At 47.5% G+C, this 15,768-nt stretch overlaps 1 pseudogene across 1 annotated transcript in view; it reads left to right on the top strand.

Moving 5' to 3' along the window:
• LOC147096668 (serine/threonine-protein kinase PAK 4-like) overlaps positions 1-15,768 on the top strand; it is a 60,825-nt pseudogene that overhangs the window by 21,309 nt on the left and 23,748 nt on the right. Inside the window, exon 3 of the transcript XR_015074517.1 lies at positions 4,296-4,521. The product of XR_015074517.1 is annotated as a serine/threonine-protein kinase PAK 4-like (transcript). The remainder of the gene's footprint in view (positions 1-4,295; positions 4,522-15,768) is intronic.

Raw genomic sequence — 15,768 nt, 5'->3', positions numbered from 1 at the left:
ATTTATTTTGGTGTATTGGTTGAGAGCTGAATGTTGGCGAGGACATTGGGAGAACTCTCCTGCCGCTCTTCAAATAGTGCCATGTGCCCACTTGGACAGGAGAGACAGCACGCTGGTTCGACATCTCATCGGAATGACAGCACCTCCAGCAATACAGCACTCCCTCAGTAATACACAGATGTCAGCCTACATTACGTGTTCACCCATCGCCCCTGTGCTCGCTGACCTACATTGGCTCCCGGTTCAGCAACGCCTCGACTTTTTAAATTTCTCATCCTCGTTTTCAAATCCTTCCATGGCCCCCTTGCCCCTCCCTATCACTGGAACCTCCTCCAGCCCCACAACCATGGGCAGCACGGTGGCATAGTGGTTAGCACTGTTGCTTCACAGCGCCAGGGACCCGGGTTCAAATCTGGCCTCGGGTGACTGTCTGTGTGGAGTTTGCACATTCTCCCCGTGTTTGCATGGGTTTCCTCCGGGTGCTCCGGTTTCCTCCCACAGTCCAAAGATGTGCGGGTTAGGTTGATTGGCCATGATAAAAATTGGCCCTTAGTGTTAGGGGGGATTAAATACGTGGGGTTACGGGGATAGGGCTTGGGTAGGATGGCTGTCGGTGTAGGGACCGGGTGCTAGGGTTTGGATGATCAGCCATGATCTCGTTGAATGGCCTACTCCTGCTCCTAGTTTCTATGTTTCTAACCCCTCCAAGGTCTCTGCGCTCCTCCAATTCTGGTCTCTTGCGCATCCCTGATTTTAATCCCTCCACCATTGAGCTTGTGATTTGAAGAAGTTCTGTCAGTGTCACACTGCAATCAAGTCTCTAGCCCAGTGGGGAGACCAAACGCAGATTGGGTGACCGCTTTGCGGAACACCTCCGTTCAGTCCGTAAGGGTGATCCCGAGTTTCCGGTCGCCTGTCACTTTAATTCACCGCTCCATTCCCACTCAGACCTCACCGTCAGCGGCCTCTTGCATTGTTCCAATGAAGCTCAGCGTAAGCTCGAGGAACAGCAACTCATCTTCCAATTAGGCACTTTACAGCCTTCCGGACTCAACATAGAGTTCAACAATTTCAGATCATAACCTCGGCCCCTATTATATTTTTATATATTTTTTATCCACACCTTTGGTTTGTGCCTTTTCCTTTTCCTCTCTCCCACATGGCAGCTGTCTCTCACTCTGCCAGCGCATTTCACACTTCATCTAGAGCCGTCTTTTGTCTCTTTACCTGTCCTATTACCATCTCGTCTCGCCTTGAATATCTCTTAATGTCTCTTCACCTCTCACTGACCTTCCCTTTTGTTCTTTCATCCCCTCCCCCATTTCCCAGCCCCCAAACTGGCCTTTTAATCTGTTTAATTTCCTGCTTTTTTTCCAGTTCTGATGAAGGGTCCCAGACCTGAAACGTTGACTCTGTTTCTCTCTCCACGGATGTTGCCTGGCCTGCTGAGTTTTTCCAGCGTTTTCTGTTGTTATTTTGGATTTCCAGTATCCGCAGTATTTTGCTATCGCTCTCGCCCAGTGCACCTCAAGCAAAATTTCCTTTACCCAGTGACTTAGTTAGCCTCAGCACTCCTGGGCTCGAGAAGGGGGGGAAGCGGGGAGATCTGGCAGAGTCCCTACTCCTGATCCAGTGACCCCTTGAATTGTGTGGAGATGCCGGAGTTGGACTGGGGTGGACAAATGTAAGAAGTCACACGACACCAGGTTATAGTCCAACAGCTTTATTTGAAATCACAAGCTTTCGGAGCGCTGCTCCTTCTTCAGGTGAAGTGGAGAAATGCATAAAGACACAGCTTATATAGTCAGAGAATCATGTCAGATGTTTACAGGTAACCTTTCCAACTGCCATTTATCACACCTCGGCAGAGAGATAATCACAGCAGTCAAAGGTGTGAATGGTGTCCAAACAGGTCAGTCAGGGAAACATTACATCAAAGAACAATGAGGTGGGGCCACAAGGGGTCAAATATTGCAGATGCTGGGGTCTGTATGAAAAACAAAAAAACAGACAAAAAACATTTTTTTTGGCTGGAAATCACAGCAGGTCCGGCCGCATCTGTGTAGAGAGAACAAGCCAATGTCGACTCGAGTCTGGATGACCCTGCATCAGGTGGGGTTACATGTAGCGTGACATGAACCCAAGACAAAGGAGGTGCCATCGTCATACAGAACAGAACGGACTATTGCAAAGAAGTATATGGACAACCAGGAACACTACAGACAGTTACCCGCAGATCCGACCAAAGAACACACCCGCCAACTCAACAGACTGATCAAAACCTTCGATCCAGACCTTCAAAGCATCCTACATGCTCTCATCCCACGTACTCCCCGCGTGGGAGACTTCTACTGCCTCCCAAAGATACACAAAGCCAACACACCTGGACGTCCTATCGCATCAGGCAACGGAACCCTGTGTGAGAACCTCTCTGGATATGTCGAGGGCATCCTGAAACCCATCGTACAGGGAACCCCCAGCTTCTGTCGCGACACTACAGACTTCTTACAGAAGCTCAGCACCCACGGACCAGTTGAACCAGGAACACTCCTCGCCACGATGGACGTCTCGGCACTCTACACCAGTATCCCCCACGATGACGGCATCGCTGCGACAGCCTCAGTACTCAACACCAACAACAGCCAATCTCCAGACGCCATCCTACAACTCATCCGCTTCATCCTTGACCACAATGTCTTCACCTTCGACAACCAGTTCTTTACCCAAACACACGGAACAGCCATGGGGACCAAATTCGCACCCCAATACGCAAACATCTTCGTGCACAAGTTCGAGCAAGATTTCTTCGCTGCACAGGATCTCCAACCAACGCTATACACCAGATACATCGACGACATTTTCTTCCTATGGACCCACGGCGAAGAATCACTGAAAAGACTACACGATAACATCAACAAGTTCCATCCCACCATCAAACTCACCATTGACTACTCCTCAGAATCAGTCTCATTCCTGGACACACGAATCTCCATCAAAGACGGACACCTCAGCACTTCACTCTACCGCAAGCCCACGGACAACCTCACGATGCTTCACTTCTCCAGCTTCCACCCTAACCACGTTAAAGAAGCCATCCCCTATGGACAAGCCCTGCGAATACACAGGATCTGCTCAGACGAGGAGGAACGCGATGGACACCTACAGACACTGAAAGACGCCCTTGTAAGAACGGGATATGACGCTCGACTCGTCGATCGACAGTTCCGACAGGCCACAGCGAAAAATCGCATAGACCTCCTCAGAAGACAAACACGGGACACAACCAACAGAGTACCCTTCGTCGTCCAGTACTTCCCCGGAGCGGAGAAACTACGCCATGTTCTTCGCAGCCTTCAATATGTCATCGATGACGACGAACACCTCGCTAAGGCCATCCCCACGCCTCCACTACTCGCTTTCAAACAGCCGCCTAACCTCACAGACCATCGTTCGCAGCAAATTACCCAGCTTTCAGGAGAACAGCGACCACAACACCACACAACCCTGCCACAGCAACCTCTGCAAGACATGCCAGATCATCAACACAGATACCATCATCACACGTGAGGACACCACCCACCAGGTACATGGTACATACTCATGTGACTCGGCCAACGTTGTCTACCTCATACGTTGCAGGAAAGGATGCCCCGGAGCATGGTACATCGGCGAGACCATGCAGACACTGCGACAACGGATGAATGGACACCGCGCAACAATCACCAGGCAGGAGTGTTCCCTCCCAGTCGGGGAACACTTCAGCAGTCAAGGACATTCAGCCTCCGATCTTCGGGTAAGCATTCTCCAAGGTGGCCTTCGAGACACACGACAACGCAAAATCGTCGAGCAGAAACTGATAGCCAAGTTCCGCACCCATGAGGACGGCCTTAACCGAGATCTTGGGTTCATGTCACGCTACATGTAACCCCACCTGATGCAGGGTCATCCAGACTCGAGTGGACATTGGCTTGTTCTCTTTACACAGATGCGGCCGGACCTGCTGTGATTTCCAGCCAAAAAAAATGTTTTTTGTTTTTCATACAGACCCCAGCATCTGCAATATTTGACCCCTTGTGACCCCACCTCATTGTTCTTTGATGTAATGTACGCAAACATAATTACTTTGCACGGGGAATTTTGTGACTCTTTTTTTTGATTCTTTTTTAACGTGCATATATTTTACAATGGAACGCACTTGTCTTTTTTAAATTGCAGCGGCCCTCGGTGATTTTTTAAAATTTTATTTTGCCTCCTTCTTGAGAATCGGCTTACAGTCTTGTTCTTCACCCTGCCAGGAATTTGACACTCATCTCAATTATGTTCGGAAAGAAAAAGAAGCGGGTGGAGATCTCGGCGCCTGTGAATTTCGAGCACCGCGTTCACACCGGCTTCGATCAGCAGGAGCAGAAGTTTACCGGGCTTCCGAGGCAATGGCAGAGCCTCCTCGAGGACACGGCCAAAAGGCCCAAGCCGCTGGTCGACCCATCGTACATCACGCCCATTCAGCTCGCTCCACGTAAGGTATGCCGCGCGACCGTTACCAGCAGCGCTCTCGGGGGGACTCGAGGTGTGATCAACCATTGATTAATCAACCAGGGTGATGTCGGGTGGGAAACTATTATAAAGAAAGAAAAGAAAGACTTGCATTTATATAGCGCCTTTCACGACCACCGGACGTCTCAAAGCGCTTCACAGCCAATGAAGTACTTTTTTGAAGTGTAGTCACTGTTGTAATATGGGAAACGCGGCAGCTAATTTGCGCACAGCAAGCTCCCACAAAAAGCAATGTGATGATGACCAGATAATCTGTTTTAGTGATGTTGATTGAGGGATAAATATTGGCCCCAGGACACCCCTGCTCTTTGAAATAGTGCCATGGGATCTTTTACGTCCACCTGAGAGGGTAGACGGGGCCTCGGTTTAAAGCCTCATCCGAAAGACGGCACCTCTGACAGTGCAGCACTCCCTCAGTATTGCACTGGGAGTGTCGGCCTGGATTTCTGTGCTCAAGTCTCGAGTGGGACTTGAACCCACAAACTCCTGACTCCGAGGCGAGAGTGCTGCCCACTGAGCCACGGCCGACAGCGATTATAAGGCGAGACTTCGAGGTACTGGGACTGTTCCCACTGAGAAAGCTAAGAGGAGGTTTGAGAGGTTTTTGATATCAAGAGTTGTGATGGTGCAACCAAGCCAAGGCTATTTGCTCTGGTTGAGAGTCATTGACGAAGGGTTAGCAATTTAAAATGTCAGAGAATGAGGAGAGGTTGGAAGAAATGTCTTTATGCAGAGGGTTGTTGGAGCGTTGAATACTTTACCTCAGGAAGTGGTTTAAGCAGAGTCCTAGCATCCTGCAAGTGCAAAAATGGATAAATAGTAGAAGCGGAGAAAGATATAAGACTATGGGGAGTGCACAAGGCAGTGTGATTACTTGATTACTTTTCAATTGTTTTAGCAAAGAGCTCACACAGACACAGTGGGCTGAATGGCCTCCCTTTGTGTAGTAAGCCTATGGTTTTAGCAAACATCTTTCAACTGCCAAGAAGTCTCCTATTTTTATGAACTTTTAAAGATAAATAAAGCGACTCATCGGGAGGTCCCCGGTGACTGCGGGTAAACACTCTGCACGGTGCGATGCTGAGCTGTGGAAACTGTAAGGTCCCAGATTTGATCCCTGATCTGTGCTGAGCTCGCAGCTCTCCTCCAGGCAGTGGGTCAAGTGCGACAGTTGGATTTGGTTATCTACGAGCTAGGGAGGGGAGAAACATCCACAACATGTTGACCTGTGTTCAACCCAAATGGTGCATCATATCTACGCCATGTGCAGGGTTAGATTCTGGGTGTTCTGATGTTGGGAGCAATTATTAAGTGAAACAACTGAGATGCGCCATATCATTTTTGGGGGGGGGGGGGGGGGGGGGAAATACAAAAGTTAACAGTTTTACTATTGTTTCAGATTATTTAGAGTAGGGACAGCCTTTGAGAGCCTCTTGTGTGTACTCTGGACCCAGGGGAGGGGGCTTATAAAATCTGTCTTTGTTACCATTAATTTGTCCAGATCTCCGGTGGCTGATATGAACCGATCTGGGTGTTTCTGTTCAGGGTTAATTCCCCATTGAGGTTGCCAGGGTCCTGAAATTCAAACAGAGCAAACTAGCAGCAAAGAGATACCCACAAACCTGACTAAATTGCCAGCGCTTCGTGAACCACATTGGCAGGGCTCGGGGAAGCCTCGTGGCTCCAGTTTGCTCACCACCTCCCGGTTTAGTTAATATTATCTACTTAATAACAACAGAAAATGCTGGAAAAACTCAGCAGGCCAGGCAGCATCCGTGGACAGAGAAACAGAGTTAACGTTTCGGGTCGAAGACCCTTCGTCAGAACTGGAAAAAAACAGGAAATGGAACAGATTTTAAAGCAAGTGGGGGCTGGGAAAAGGGGGAGGGGATGAAAGAACAAACGGGAAGGTCAGTGATAGGATCGAAAGCAGGAGAGAGTGAGAGACATTGAGATATTCAAGGCGAGAGGAGGTGGTAATGGGACAGGTTAAGGAACAAAGGATGGCTCTAGATGGGGTGTGAATTGCGCTGGCAGAATGAAGGGTTTTGACCTGAAACGTTAACTCTGTTTCTCTCTCCACGGATGCTGCCTGGCCTGCTGAGTTTTTCCAGCGTTTTCTGTTGTTATTTCGGATTTCCAGCATCCGCAGTATTTTGCTATAATATTATCTACTTGTTTGGGTGAATTGAGTGCGAATGCCATTGTCACAGGCACTGAATCTCGCCACTGAAGAAGCTAAACAGAAAATAGTATTTTTTTTTTCTGACCAGCTCGGTGTCTGGCTTGGCATGTTTTAAGCATAGTGATGGTTGCATAGTGTCCAAACTACTGAGAGCCGCATTAATAGCGTTTCTGTTTACCGGATGCAGTGTACGCGCCCACTTTCCCTGTAGGGCACACCTCAGCAATCTTACGTGCAAGAGTGTGTTTAGATAGAGTTTGCCAGGTGGGCTAGAGGTACTGCTGGAGTTTAAAGCAGCTAAAACTGTCCGGTTTACCAGCGTGGAACACTGAAACAAAAGCAAAATACCGCGGATGATGGCAATCTGAAACAAAAACAGAGAATGCTGGAAACACTCAGCAGGTCAGGCAGCATCAGTGGAGCGAGAAACAGAGTTAAAAGTTTCAGGTCAGAACTCTAAGAGCTCTGCTACTTGGCCAGCAAGAAAAACACATCTTTGATCAATCATCACATGAACTGTGGGCTTGTGAAACTGGTTTTCTCGCACTGTTGGTTGGATTCAGCGAAGAGTCATCCCCGGTGAAGTCATTATTTGCTGCTTAAATTAATTCTAAAGAAGTCAAGCGATTGGCTAAAAAGAAAGACACAGACTTGCATTTCTCCAGCGCCTTTCGTGACCTCGGGAGGTCTCAAAGCGCTTCACAGCCAATGAAGTACTTTTTGAAGTGTGGTCACTGTTGTAATGTGGGAAACACGGCAGCGAATTTGCGCACAGCAAGCTCCCACAAACAGCAGTGTGATAATGACCAGATCATCTGTTTTAGTGATGTTGATTGAGGGATAAATATTGGCCCAGGACACCGGGGAGAACTCCCCTGCTCTTCTTCAAAATAGTGCCATGGGATCTTTTACGTCCGCCTGAGAGAGCAGACGGGGCCTCGGTTTAACGTCTCATCTGAAAGACGGCACCACCGACAGTGCGGCACTCCCTCAGCACTGCACTGGGAGTGTCAGCCTGGATTTTTGTGCTCAAGTCTCTGGAGTGGGGGGAAAAAAAGAAACCATTAGATTAACCTTCGTTATAGCTCCTTGAGCTGTCTGGTTTTATTTAACTGGGCTCCGATTGATGATCCCCTCTTTAAATGAAGGTGCTCATCTTCGTCGTGTAAGAGAGGAAGTCCAAGTAAACTATGAAGGTCGTCTTTTTGATTTTTCTAAAGTTACCCAGCGAATGTCCTACTTGTGCTGTGAACTTAAATGTGTGTGTTGTGAGATCTAAGCCTTCGATGGCATCTGGTTCAGAAATGTTTCTTACCGTCCTTCAACTTTTCAAATTTGCAAAACCTAGAATTTTACTGAAAATGTCCAGAATCGTTGGATTCTCTGTTCGTAACTGAGATTCCAGAGTTCCATACCAGAGGTATACACAATTGCAACTGGGATGCTGCAATTTATTAAAATTAACCTGCACAGAATCAACAGTAAAGAAAGAACTTGCATTTCTATAGCGCCTTTCACGACCTCAGGATGTCCCAAAGCGCTTTTACAGCAAGGCTCCACAAACAGCAATGGGATAATCACACCTGATTTGTCCAGCATTTCCGATTGCTATTGTAATTGGACATGGAGGTTGGTGGTCATCGACCTGAAACGTTAACTCTGTTACTCTCTCCACGGATGCTGCCTGACCACCTGAGTGTTTCCAGCATTTTCTGTTGTTTTTAATTAAAACGAGAAGCTTGGTTGCACAAGTCACTGTGCAAATAAAGACACTTGTACACGTGTTAATGCGTTTGGCTTGGGCAGATGTGGTTTACTCAGTTGGTCACTCAAACAACGTTCCCGTTGAGCGGCGCGGCCGCTCACCGGCTTTTAAACGGGAGAAACAGCATGCACAAAAATCTGAATGGGCTGCGCAGCCACTTAAAGCGACTGCACACCCCCAAAAAAAAATCGAGGGACCATTGCACTCAAACCACACCTGTCATAAGTGGCAACTACTGTGTAGGTATAATTTATATAAGATTTTAATTTTCCCCACTTCCTTGCTCCCTCTTGTATTCCTTTTTTCAATCTTGGTGCATTTACTGGTTTCTTTACTAATCTGTCTCCTTTGATCTGGCGATTGCTGGATCTTAGAAGGGATAGATTGAAAACTTGAAGGCGTTTTACGTCATCTGTTTTTCGTACTGAGACGGTGCTGTGTTTCCCTGATTGCCTTAATGTGGAGTTAACGCAGGTTTCTGCTGAGTTGGGGGTGGGGGGGGAGGAGGAAAGGCCAACAATAGCCATGAAACGACAGCACTCGATCACGCGGCACTGAGAGAATACGGTTTATAGAGGAGAAAAATACGTGGTGCTTTCAGATGGGGCCTCACTGGATCTGGTGTCAGTCTGCAGCTGTCTGTGCCTGGGACTGCCTGGCACTAAGCAGCACAGGCATTCCAGCTAGTGGATTATGTGACTCGCTGCTTGCTCAGTTACGACATCTTCATTTCTTTATTAACTTTTTTGCTGGGATTTAAGCCGGCCGATTTTCTTTGATTCTAGTTTTGGCAATTGCCTCATTAGGAAACTTTCAGTTCATCTCTTTCTGGATAGTTGGAATACAGTATAGTAGAGAATGCTTAATCACATCACTCCTGCGGTGGGTGAAATGCTGCTTTTATCCAGTCGCTTGTATTAAGCAAAATGAATTGTTCAGGTGTCAAATCTCCACACCAACTTCAGCCTCCTTATCAGGACATTTGTAAATAAACAGACAAATCTGTTGATGGGATCCCCTATAATTGCTTTCATGAGTTCTGCTTTAAGGAGCATTGCTTTGGCATTCAACAAGGGTTGGTTAAATTTTGCACGGAGATTGTAAATGACTTTCTTTTCAATTATGTTGATTGTGCTGCCGGCCATTTCTCCGAGCAGAAACTAGCTGAGGGGTGCAAAAACATAACGCATTCAGTAACTGCTTTGCATTCCACACACGAAAGAGGGCTGCTGATTAGTGTAGACTCGAGTGATGCACTCAGAAAAGAAATGGGCAGGTTTGCTCTCGTTTTTGCAGGGAATATGCTGAAGGTGGGCCTGATGCAGGGGAAGAGAGTTGGAAATGAAACTCGATGGGTTTAAGTGCTTTCTCTCTGCCTTGGGATCTGAGCCTGGGTAAAACCAGGAAAAGATGTAACTGTGAATGAATTGGGTGATAATTATGTAGTCACAGAATTGTGAACCTTCGTTGCACCGCCTCCAAGGCAAGTATATCCTTCCTTAGATAAGGAGACCAAAACTGTGCACAGTACTCCAGGTGTGGTCTCGCCAAGGCCCTGTACAATTGTAGCAAGACTTCCTTACTCTTTTATACTCCAACCCCCTTGCAATAAAGGCCAACATGCCATTCACTTAATCACAGCTTCCCATTTATTTCACTGTTTTCAGACCTTGATTAGCCGTCTAGGCCCCAAGCTCTGGAATTTCCTCCCTAAACCTCTCCGCCTCTCTCTGCTCCTTTTTTAATGCGCTCCTTAAAACCGACCTCTTTGACCAAGCTTTTGGTCTCCTAATATATCCTTATGTGGCTCGATGTCACATTCTGTCCAATAACGCTCTGGTGAAGCGCCTTGGGACGTTTTACTACGTTAAAGACGCTATATAAATGCAAGTTGTTATTGGTGCGGTGGGCCTGAACCCTTCACCTTAGTTTCTAAATAAAAGCAAAACCGCGGTGTGAGATGTGTTGTGGTGTCGATGCACGTTGAAGTCGCACCATGATGTGGGTCAGTGTCTGAAACCCACCACCTGCGATGGGTTCTCAGGCTCAGTCCCGCTTCTTTGGGCAGACCCCTGGTAGAAGCTGGCATTTCCCTGGGGTGAGGGAGAGAGAGAGCGAGTCGACCGGGGTAACTCGTGCACACCTCCCTGGGATCCATTTCAGAGCAGCATTGGGGAACTGGTGGGGAGCCGGGGGGTGCAGTTAGTCCACCCACCACCCTCAGCACCAGCTTTCTGGTACAAATAGTTTACGTGTGAATAAAATATGCAGCACAACAGGATTTTCGTTTCAAGTTTTGAAATTTTCACATTTTTTGAACAGAGGCGTGACTGGGTCATTATGTTTCCATTTTAGTTTTTCCTCCCCTTGAATATTTTCAAACTTTTCTGTCTTTATGTACAGTTTTTTTTGGTAACTACTGTTTAGCATCCTTTCATCTATCTTGGTTCCTCACCTCCCTTCCACTCCTTCCCTTCCCAAGTTAGTGGGAAGTGTTGGAGTGGAAGGGAGGTCCAAAGATGTGCGGGTTAGGTTGATTGGCTATGATAAATTGACCCTTAGTGTTAGGGGGATTAAATACATGGGGTTACGGGGATAGGGTGGGATATGTGTTGGTGTAGGGGTTACGGGGATCGGGTGGGATATGTGTCGGTGCAGGCTCGATTGGCCGAAATGGCCTCTATCTGCACTGTGGGGTTTCTGTGATTTCTGTGAAAGGCCGCTGGAGGGAGCTTTTCCCTGAGCCGGTGATGGGAGTGAGGAGCTTGGCCCTGAGCCGGTGATGGGAGTGCGGAGCTTTGCTGTGAGCCGGTGATGGGAGTGTGGGCTATGAGCCGGTGATGGGAGTGTGGAGCTTGACCCTGAGCCGGGGATGGGAGTGTGGAGCTTGACCATGAGCCGGTGATGGGAGTGTGGAGTTTGGCTGTGAGCCGGTGATGGGAGTGCGGAGTGGGCACCTCCCAGGCCATTAAACTTGTATCCATTAAAATGAATGGGTAGAAAATCATGGCGGGGATGTGCAATTCCCTGACTAATGCCAGTGCAAATGTGGAAAGTTCATCTTCCTGTTTCTTGGTTCTGCCTGTTTTTTTTCTGTTTAAAACTGCAATGAGCAAAAAACTCTAGCCTGATACTCCAGTGCAGCACTGAGGGAGTGCTGCGCTGTCGGAGGCGCCGTCTTTTGGATGAGACGTTAAACCGAGGCCCCGTCTGCTCTCAAGGGTGGACGTAGGAGATCCCATGGCACTATTTTGAAGAAGAGCAGGAGAGTTCTCCTGGCCAATATTTATCCCTCAATCAACATCAATAAGACAGATGATCTGGTCATTATCACATTGCTGTTCGTGGGAGCTTGCTGTGCGCAAATTGGCTGCCACGTTTCCTACATTACAACAGTGACTGCACTTCAGAAAGTACTTCATTGGCTGTAAAGCGCTTTGGGACATCTGGTGGCCGTGAAAGGCGCTATAGAAATGCAAGTCTTTCGGGTCTTTCTTTCGATGAACTTCAGGGAGCGACTCTCTCTTGTGTTCGCCATTTTTTTTTTGCCTTCGAGACCGCTGTAAACTTGGCCCAAATCCACTGCGACATTTCTTTGTAGGAGTGCAGTTCCCTGCGTTGCTCACCCAAGTGGCCATTCTTTATTCAGGAGCCTGAGCAATAAATGCTGGCGAGCTATTCCCACCTGAACCTGTGCTCACCCGAGCCTTTGTTCTGGCGCGGTGTGAATCTGCCTGCAGTGTGATGGCAAGTTGGCTCGGTGCCCAGACTGCACGCTGAATTAAAATATTGTCCTGCCCATAGCCCCTGGTTCTCAGTGAATGAGTAAGCCCCATGAGATTGATGCAGTTGTACTTCTAAATTGGCGATTGCATTGTGAATCCCATGTATTTCTATGTTAACCGAAAGGCTTGCCTACAATGTACAAAGAGACTGCTATTCTCTATAATTGAGGCCACTGGTTTATCGTGATTGAATTGGCCCAATTCCCTTTTTATTACGTGTGATTCGAGTGTTTTTACTGGCAATTCTGTCCTTAAAAAAAAAAAAAAAAAAATTTAATGTAACGCGAATTGGATTAGTCTAACTCCTCAAATCATTTCCTGCGCAGCTGGGACCTGCAGGATGTGTATGTACGTATGCCTCAATCTAAGGAGGGCTCGGAGATTGTGTTTACATGCACTGAATATTCTCGCCAGTGACTCGCTGTCATATCTTCGCTATCTTTTAATTTCTCTCTTCCACCCCCTACCCCCCCCCCCCCCAAAAGAAAAGCTGTTGAGGCTGGGGGGTGGTCAGTTGAAAATTTCAAAACTGAGATTGATAGATTTTTGTCAGACAAGGGTATTCGGGGTTACGGAACCAAGGCGGGTAGATGAGGATTGGACGCAGAACTGCCGTGATCGAATTGAATGGCGGAACAGGCTCGAGGGGCTGAATGGCCTGTTCCTCGTCCTATATTCCTTCCTATGGATAAATACCCCCAATCCGACTTTGTTTAAAAATAGTGGATTTTACATCCAGCTTCCCTCTCCTCCAAATGGGCCATTTCGGGAGATACAGGCCCGCAGCCACCTTAGGAACATTAACCCGAGCCTCGCAGGTACTCAGTGCATTGAGGCTCTGCAGCAGAGGAGGAAAGTTTAATTACAAGGGAATTATCCACCTTGGCAGGAAAAATAAAAAAGCAAATTATTATTTAAATGGACAGAGATTACAAAATGCTACAGTTCAGAGGGACCTGGGGGCCCTTGTGCATGAAACACAAAGTTAGCATGCAGGTACAGCAAGTAATCAAAAAGGCAAATGGCATGTTGGCCTTTATTTCAAGGGGGTTGGAGTATAAAAACAGGGAAGTCCTGCTACAACTGTACAGGGCATTGGTGAGACCACACCTGGAGCACTGCGTACAGTTTTGGTCTCCTTATTTAAGGAAGGATATACTTGCATTGGAGGCAGTTCAGAGACGATTCACTCGGTTAATTCCAGAGTTGAGGGGGTTGACTTATGAGGAAAGGTTGAGCAAGTTGGGCCTCTACTCATTGGAATTTAGAAGAATGAGATGTGATCTTATTGAAACGTATAAGATACTGAGGGGGCTCGACTAGGTAGATGCAGAGAGGATGTTTCTCCTCATGGGGAAATCTAGTACTCGGGGGCACAGTTTCAGAATAAAGGGTCGTCATTTTAGAACTGAGATAAGGAGGAATTTCTTTGAGGGTCGTAAATTTGTGGAATTCTCTGCCGCAGAGAGCTGTGGAGGCTGGACATTTAAGGTGGAGATAGACAGATTTTTGCAAGATAAGTGAGTGAAGGGTTATGGGGAGCGGGCGGGGAAGTGGCTTTGAGCCCAAGATCAGCCATGATCTTATTGAATGGCGGAGCAGGCTCGAGGGGCCAAGTGGCCTATTCCTGCTCCTATTTCTTATGTTCTTATGTACAACACGGGTGTTTATCCCGAGTTGGTCTTGATCCCATGTGCCCATCCTGTCCCATATTCCCTTCTTCCCCTTTCTTTCAGCCACCGGTCTGGCCTATTCTTCAATGCTGAGATTGCTTCAGTCACTAACCCCAGTACAGTCTCCACCATGTAGCGCCCACACTTACAGCAGGCAACCGTTCATACCGGGAAATTACCGCTCGCCACCTGCCAGCATCAATTTCAACGGTGCCGCTTACAGCGTGTTATCTGTACGATGGATTTTATGGCATATTCGGGAAGGGGCTTCTGTTTACAGACCCTCATTAAATTGATATTCTCAAACCCCTCTGTTGTGTATAAATGGAAGCATTTGGTTTGGCCACAGTCATCAGTTGTGCAAAGATTTGATGAGGGGCTGACGCTGGCAATTAGGTTTGAGTCACACTGTTTTAAAAGTTTCCATATTCCAACGACTGAAATAACCCTCCTAATAAATCTCAATCAAAAGCAATTCTGCTGGTTCTCCATTACTGTTTTGGTTTTAATGCTCTAAGCCACCCATGTAGTGCTTTTATATTTTTAAATGATCTTGCTGCACCGTAGGAGGCCATTCGGCTTTGAAAGCTATTCAATTAGTTTCACTCCCCTGTGCTTTCACCAAAGCCCTGATTTTTTTTTTTTCCTTTTCAAGTATTTATCCAATTCCCCTTTGAAAGTTACTATTGAATCTGCTCCCACCGCCCTTTCAGGCAGCACGTTCCAGATCAGAACTCGCTGCGTAAAAAATATTCTCTTCCTCACCCCCTGGTTCTTTTGCCAATTATCTTATTTTGTCCGATATTGTCTGTCGTCTTCATCCTTTATAGAGGATTCAAATACACCATAGCAATGGCTTCTAGATTAACCATTAGACACAATCGTATTGAGGACTCCGTGCCTTTCGCAGAGGGTCCTCAACCTCTGGGATAAGTTGCTGGCATGGGCATTGAGTGCGGATTCGCTGCTTGTTCAAAAAGGAAACTGGACGAGTTCCTGAAACATAGAAGATAGGAGCAGGAGTAGGCCATTCGGCCCCTCGAGCCTGCTGAGGTGAACAAATCTACATATAGAACGTAGGTGTATAATGGAGCTGTGTCATCCAGTCACCGAGGTCTCCTGGATCTTGTTTTTATTTATTCATTTACTGGGATGTGGGCGTCGCTGGCAAGGCCGGCATTTATTGCCCATCCCTAGTTGCCCCTTGGGGAGGTGATGGTGAGCCGCCGCCTTGAACCGCTGCAGTCCCGTGTGGTGAAGGTGCTCCCACGGTGTTGTTAGGGAGGGAGTTCCAGGATTTTGACCCAGCGACGCTGAAGGAACCAAGCCAAGATGGCGCGTGTGACTTGGAGGGGGTGGTGTTCCCATGCGCGCCATGCTGCCCTTTGTCCTTCAGATTTTCGCGCATGTGCGGCTTCTTCCATTATGAAGGCCGGTGAGCGGCCTGCGTGGGACCTCCAGACCGCTGTGCTAGATTCAGCCCGCCGTGCCTAGCCATATCCTGCACCTCTCCATATCCAGCCCAGCAGAAGTTGCTGTGACTTGTGATGGGGTCACGGTTAAGTTTACGAAGGGAGCGGCAGTTTCAATAAATCAGATTAGCAACTGAAATACTGTGAAGTTTATTTTTTTTTTAAATGAGCAAAAGCCAGATCAAATATTATTTAGCTTTGCAGAAGCCAACAGAACAAAGGACACACAAAATCTGTGTGGGGTGTTGGCTAAAGCAGGTTTTAACCGGGATTACAAAAACATGCAATGTTGAAATCGTCCAATTCTTCAGTTAGACGCTATCTTAATATAAAC

This window comes from Somniosus microcephalus, chromosome 34, assembly GCF_052327205.1.
Source record: "Somniosus microcephalus isolate GS21.2 chromosome 34, FLI_Smic_1.0, whole genome shotgun sequence".
Lineage (NCBI taxonomy): Eukaryota > Metazoa > Chordata > Chondrichthyes > Squaliformes > Somniosidae > Somniosus > Somniosus microcephalus.
This window is presented reverse-complemented; position numbering and strand designations above follow the sequence as displayed.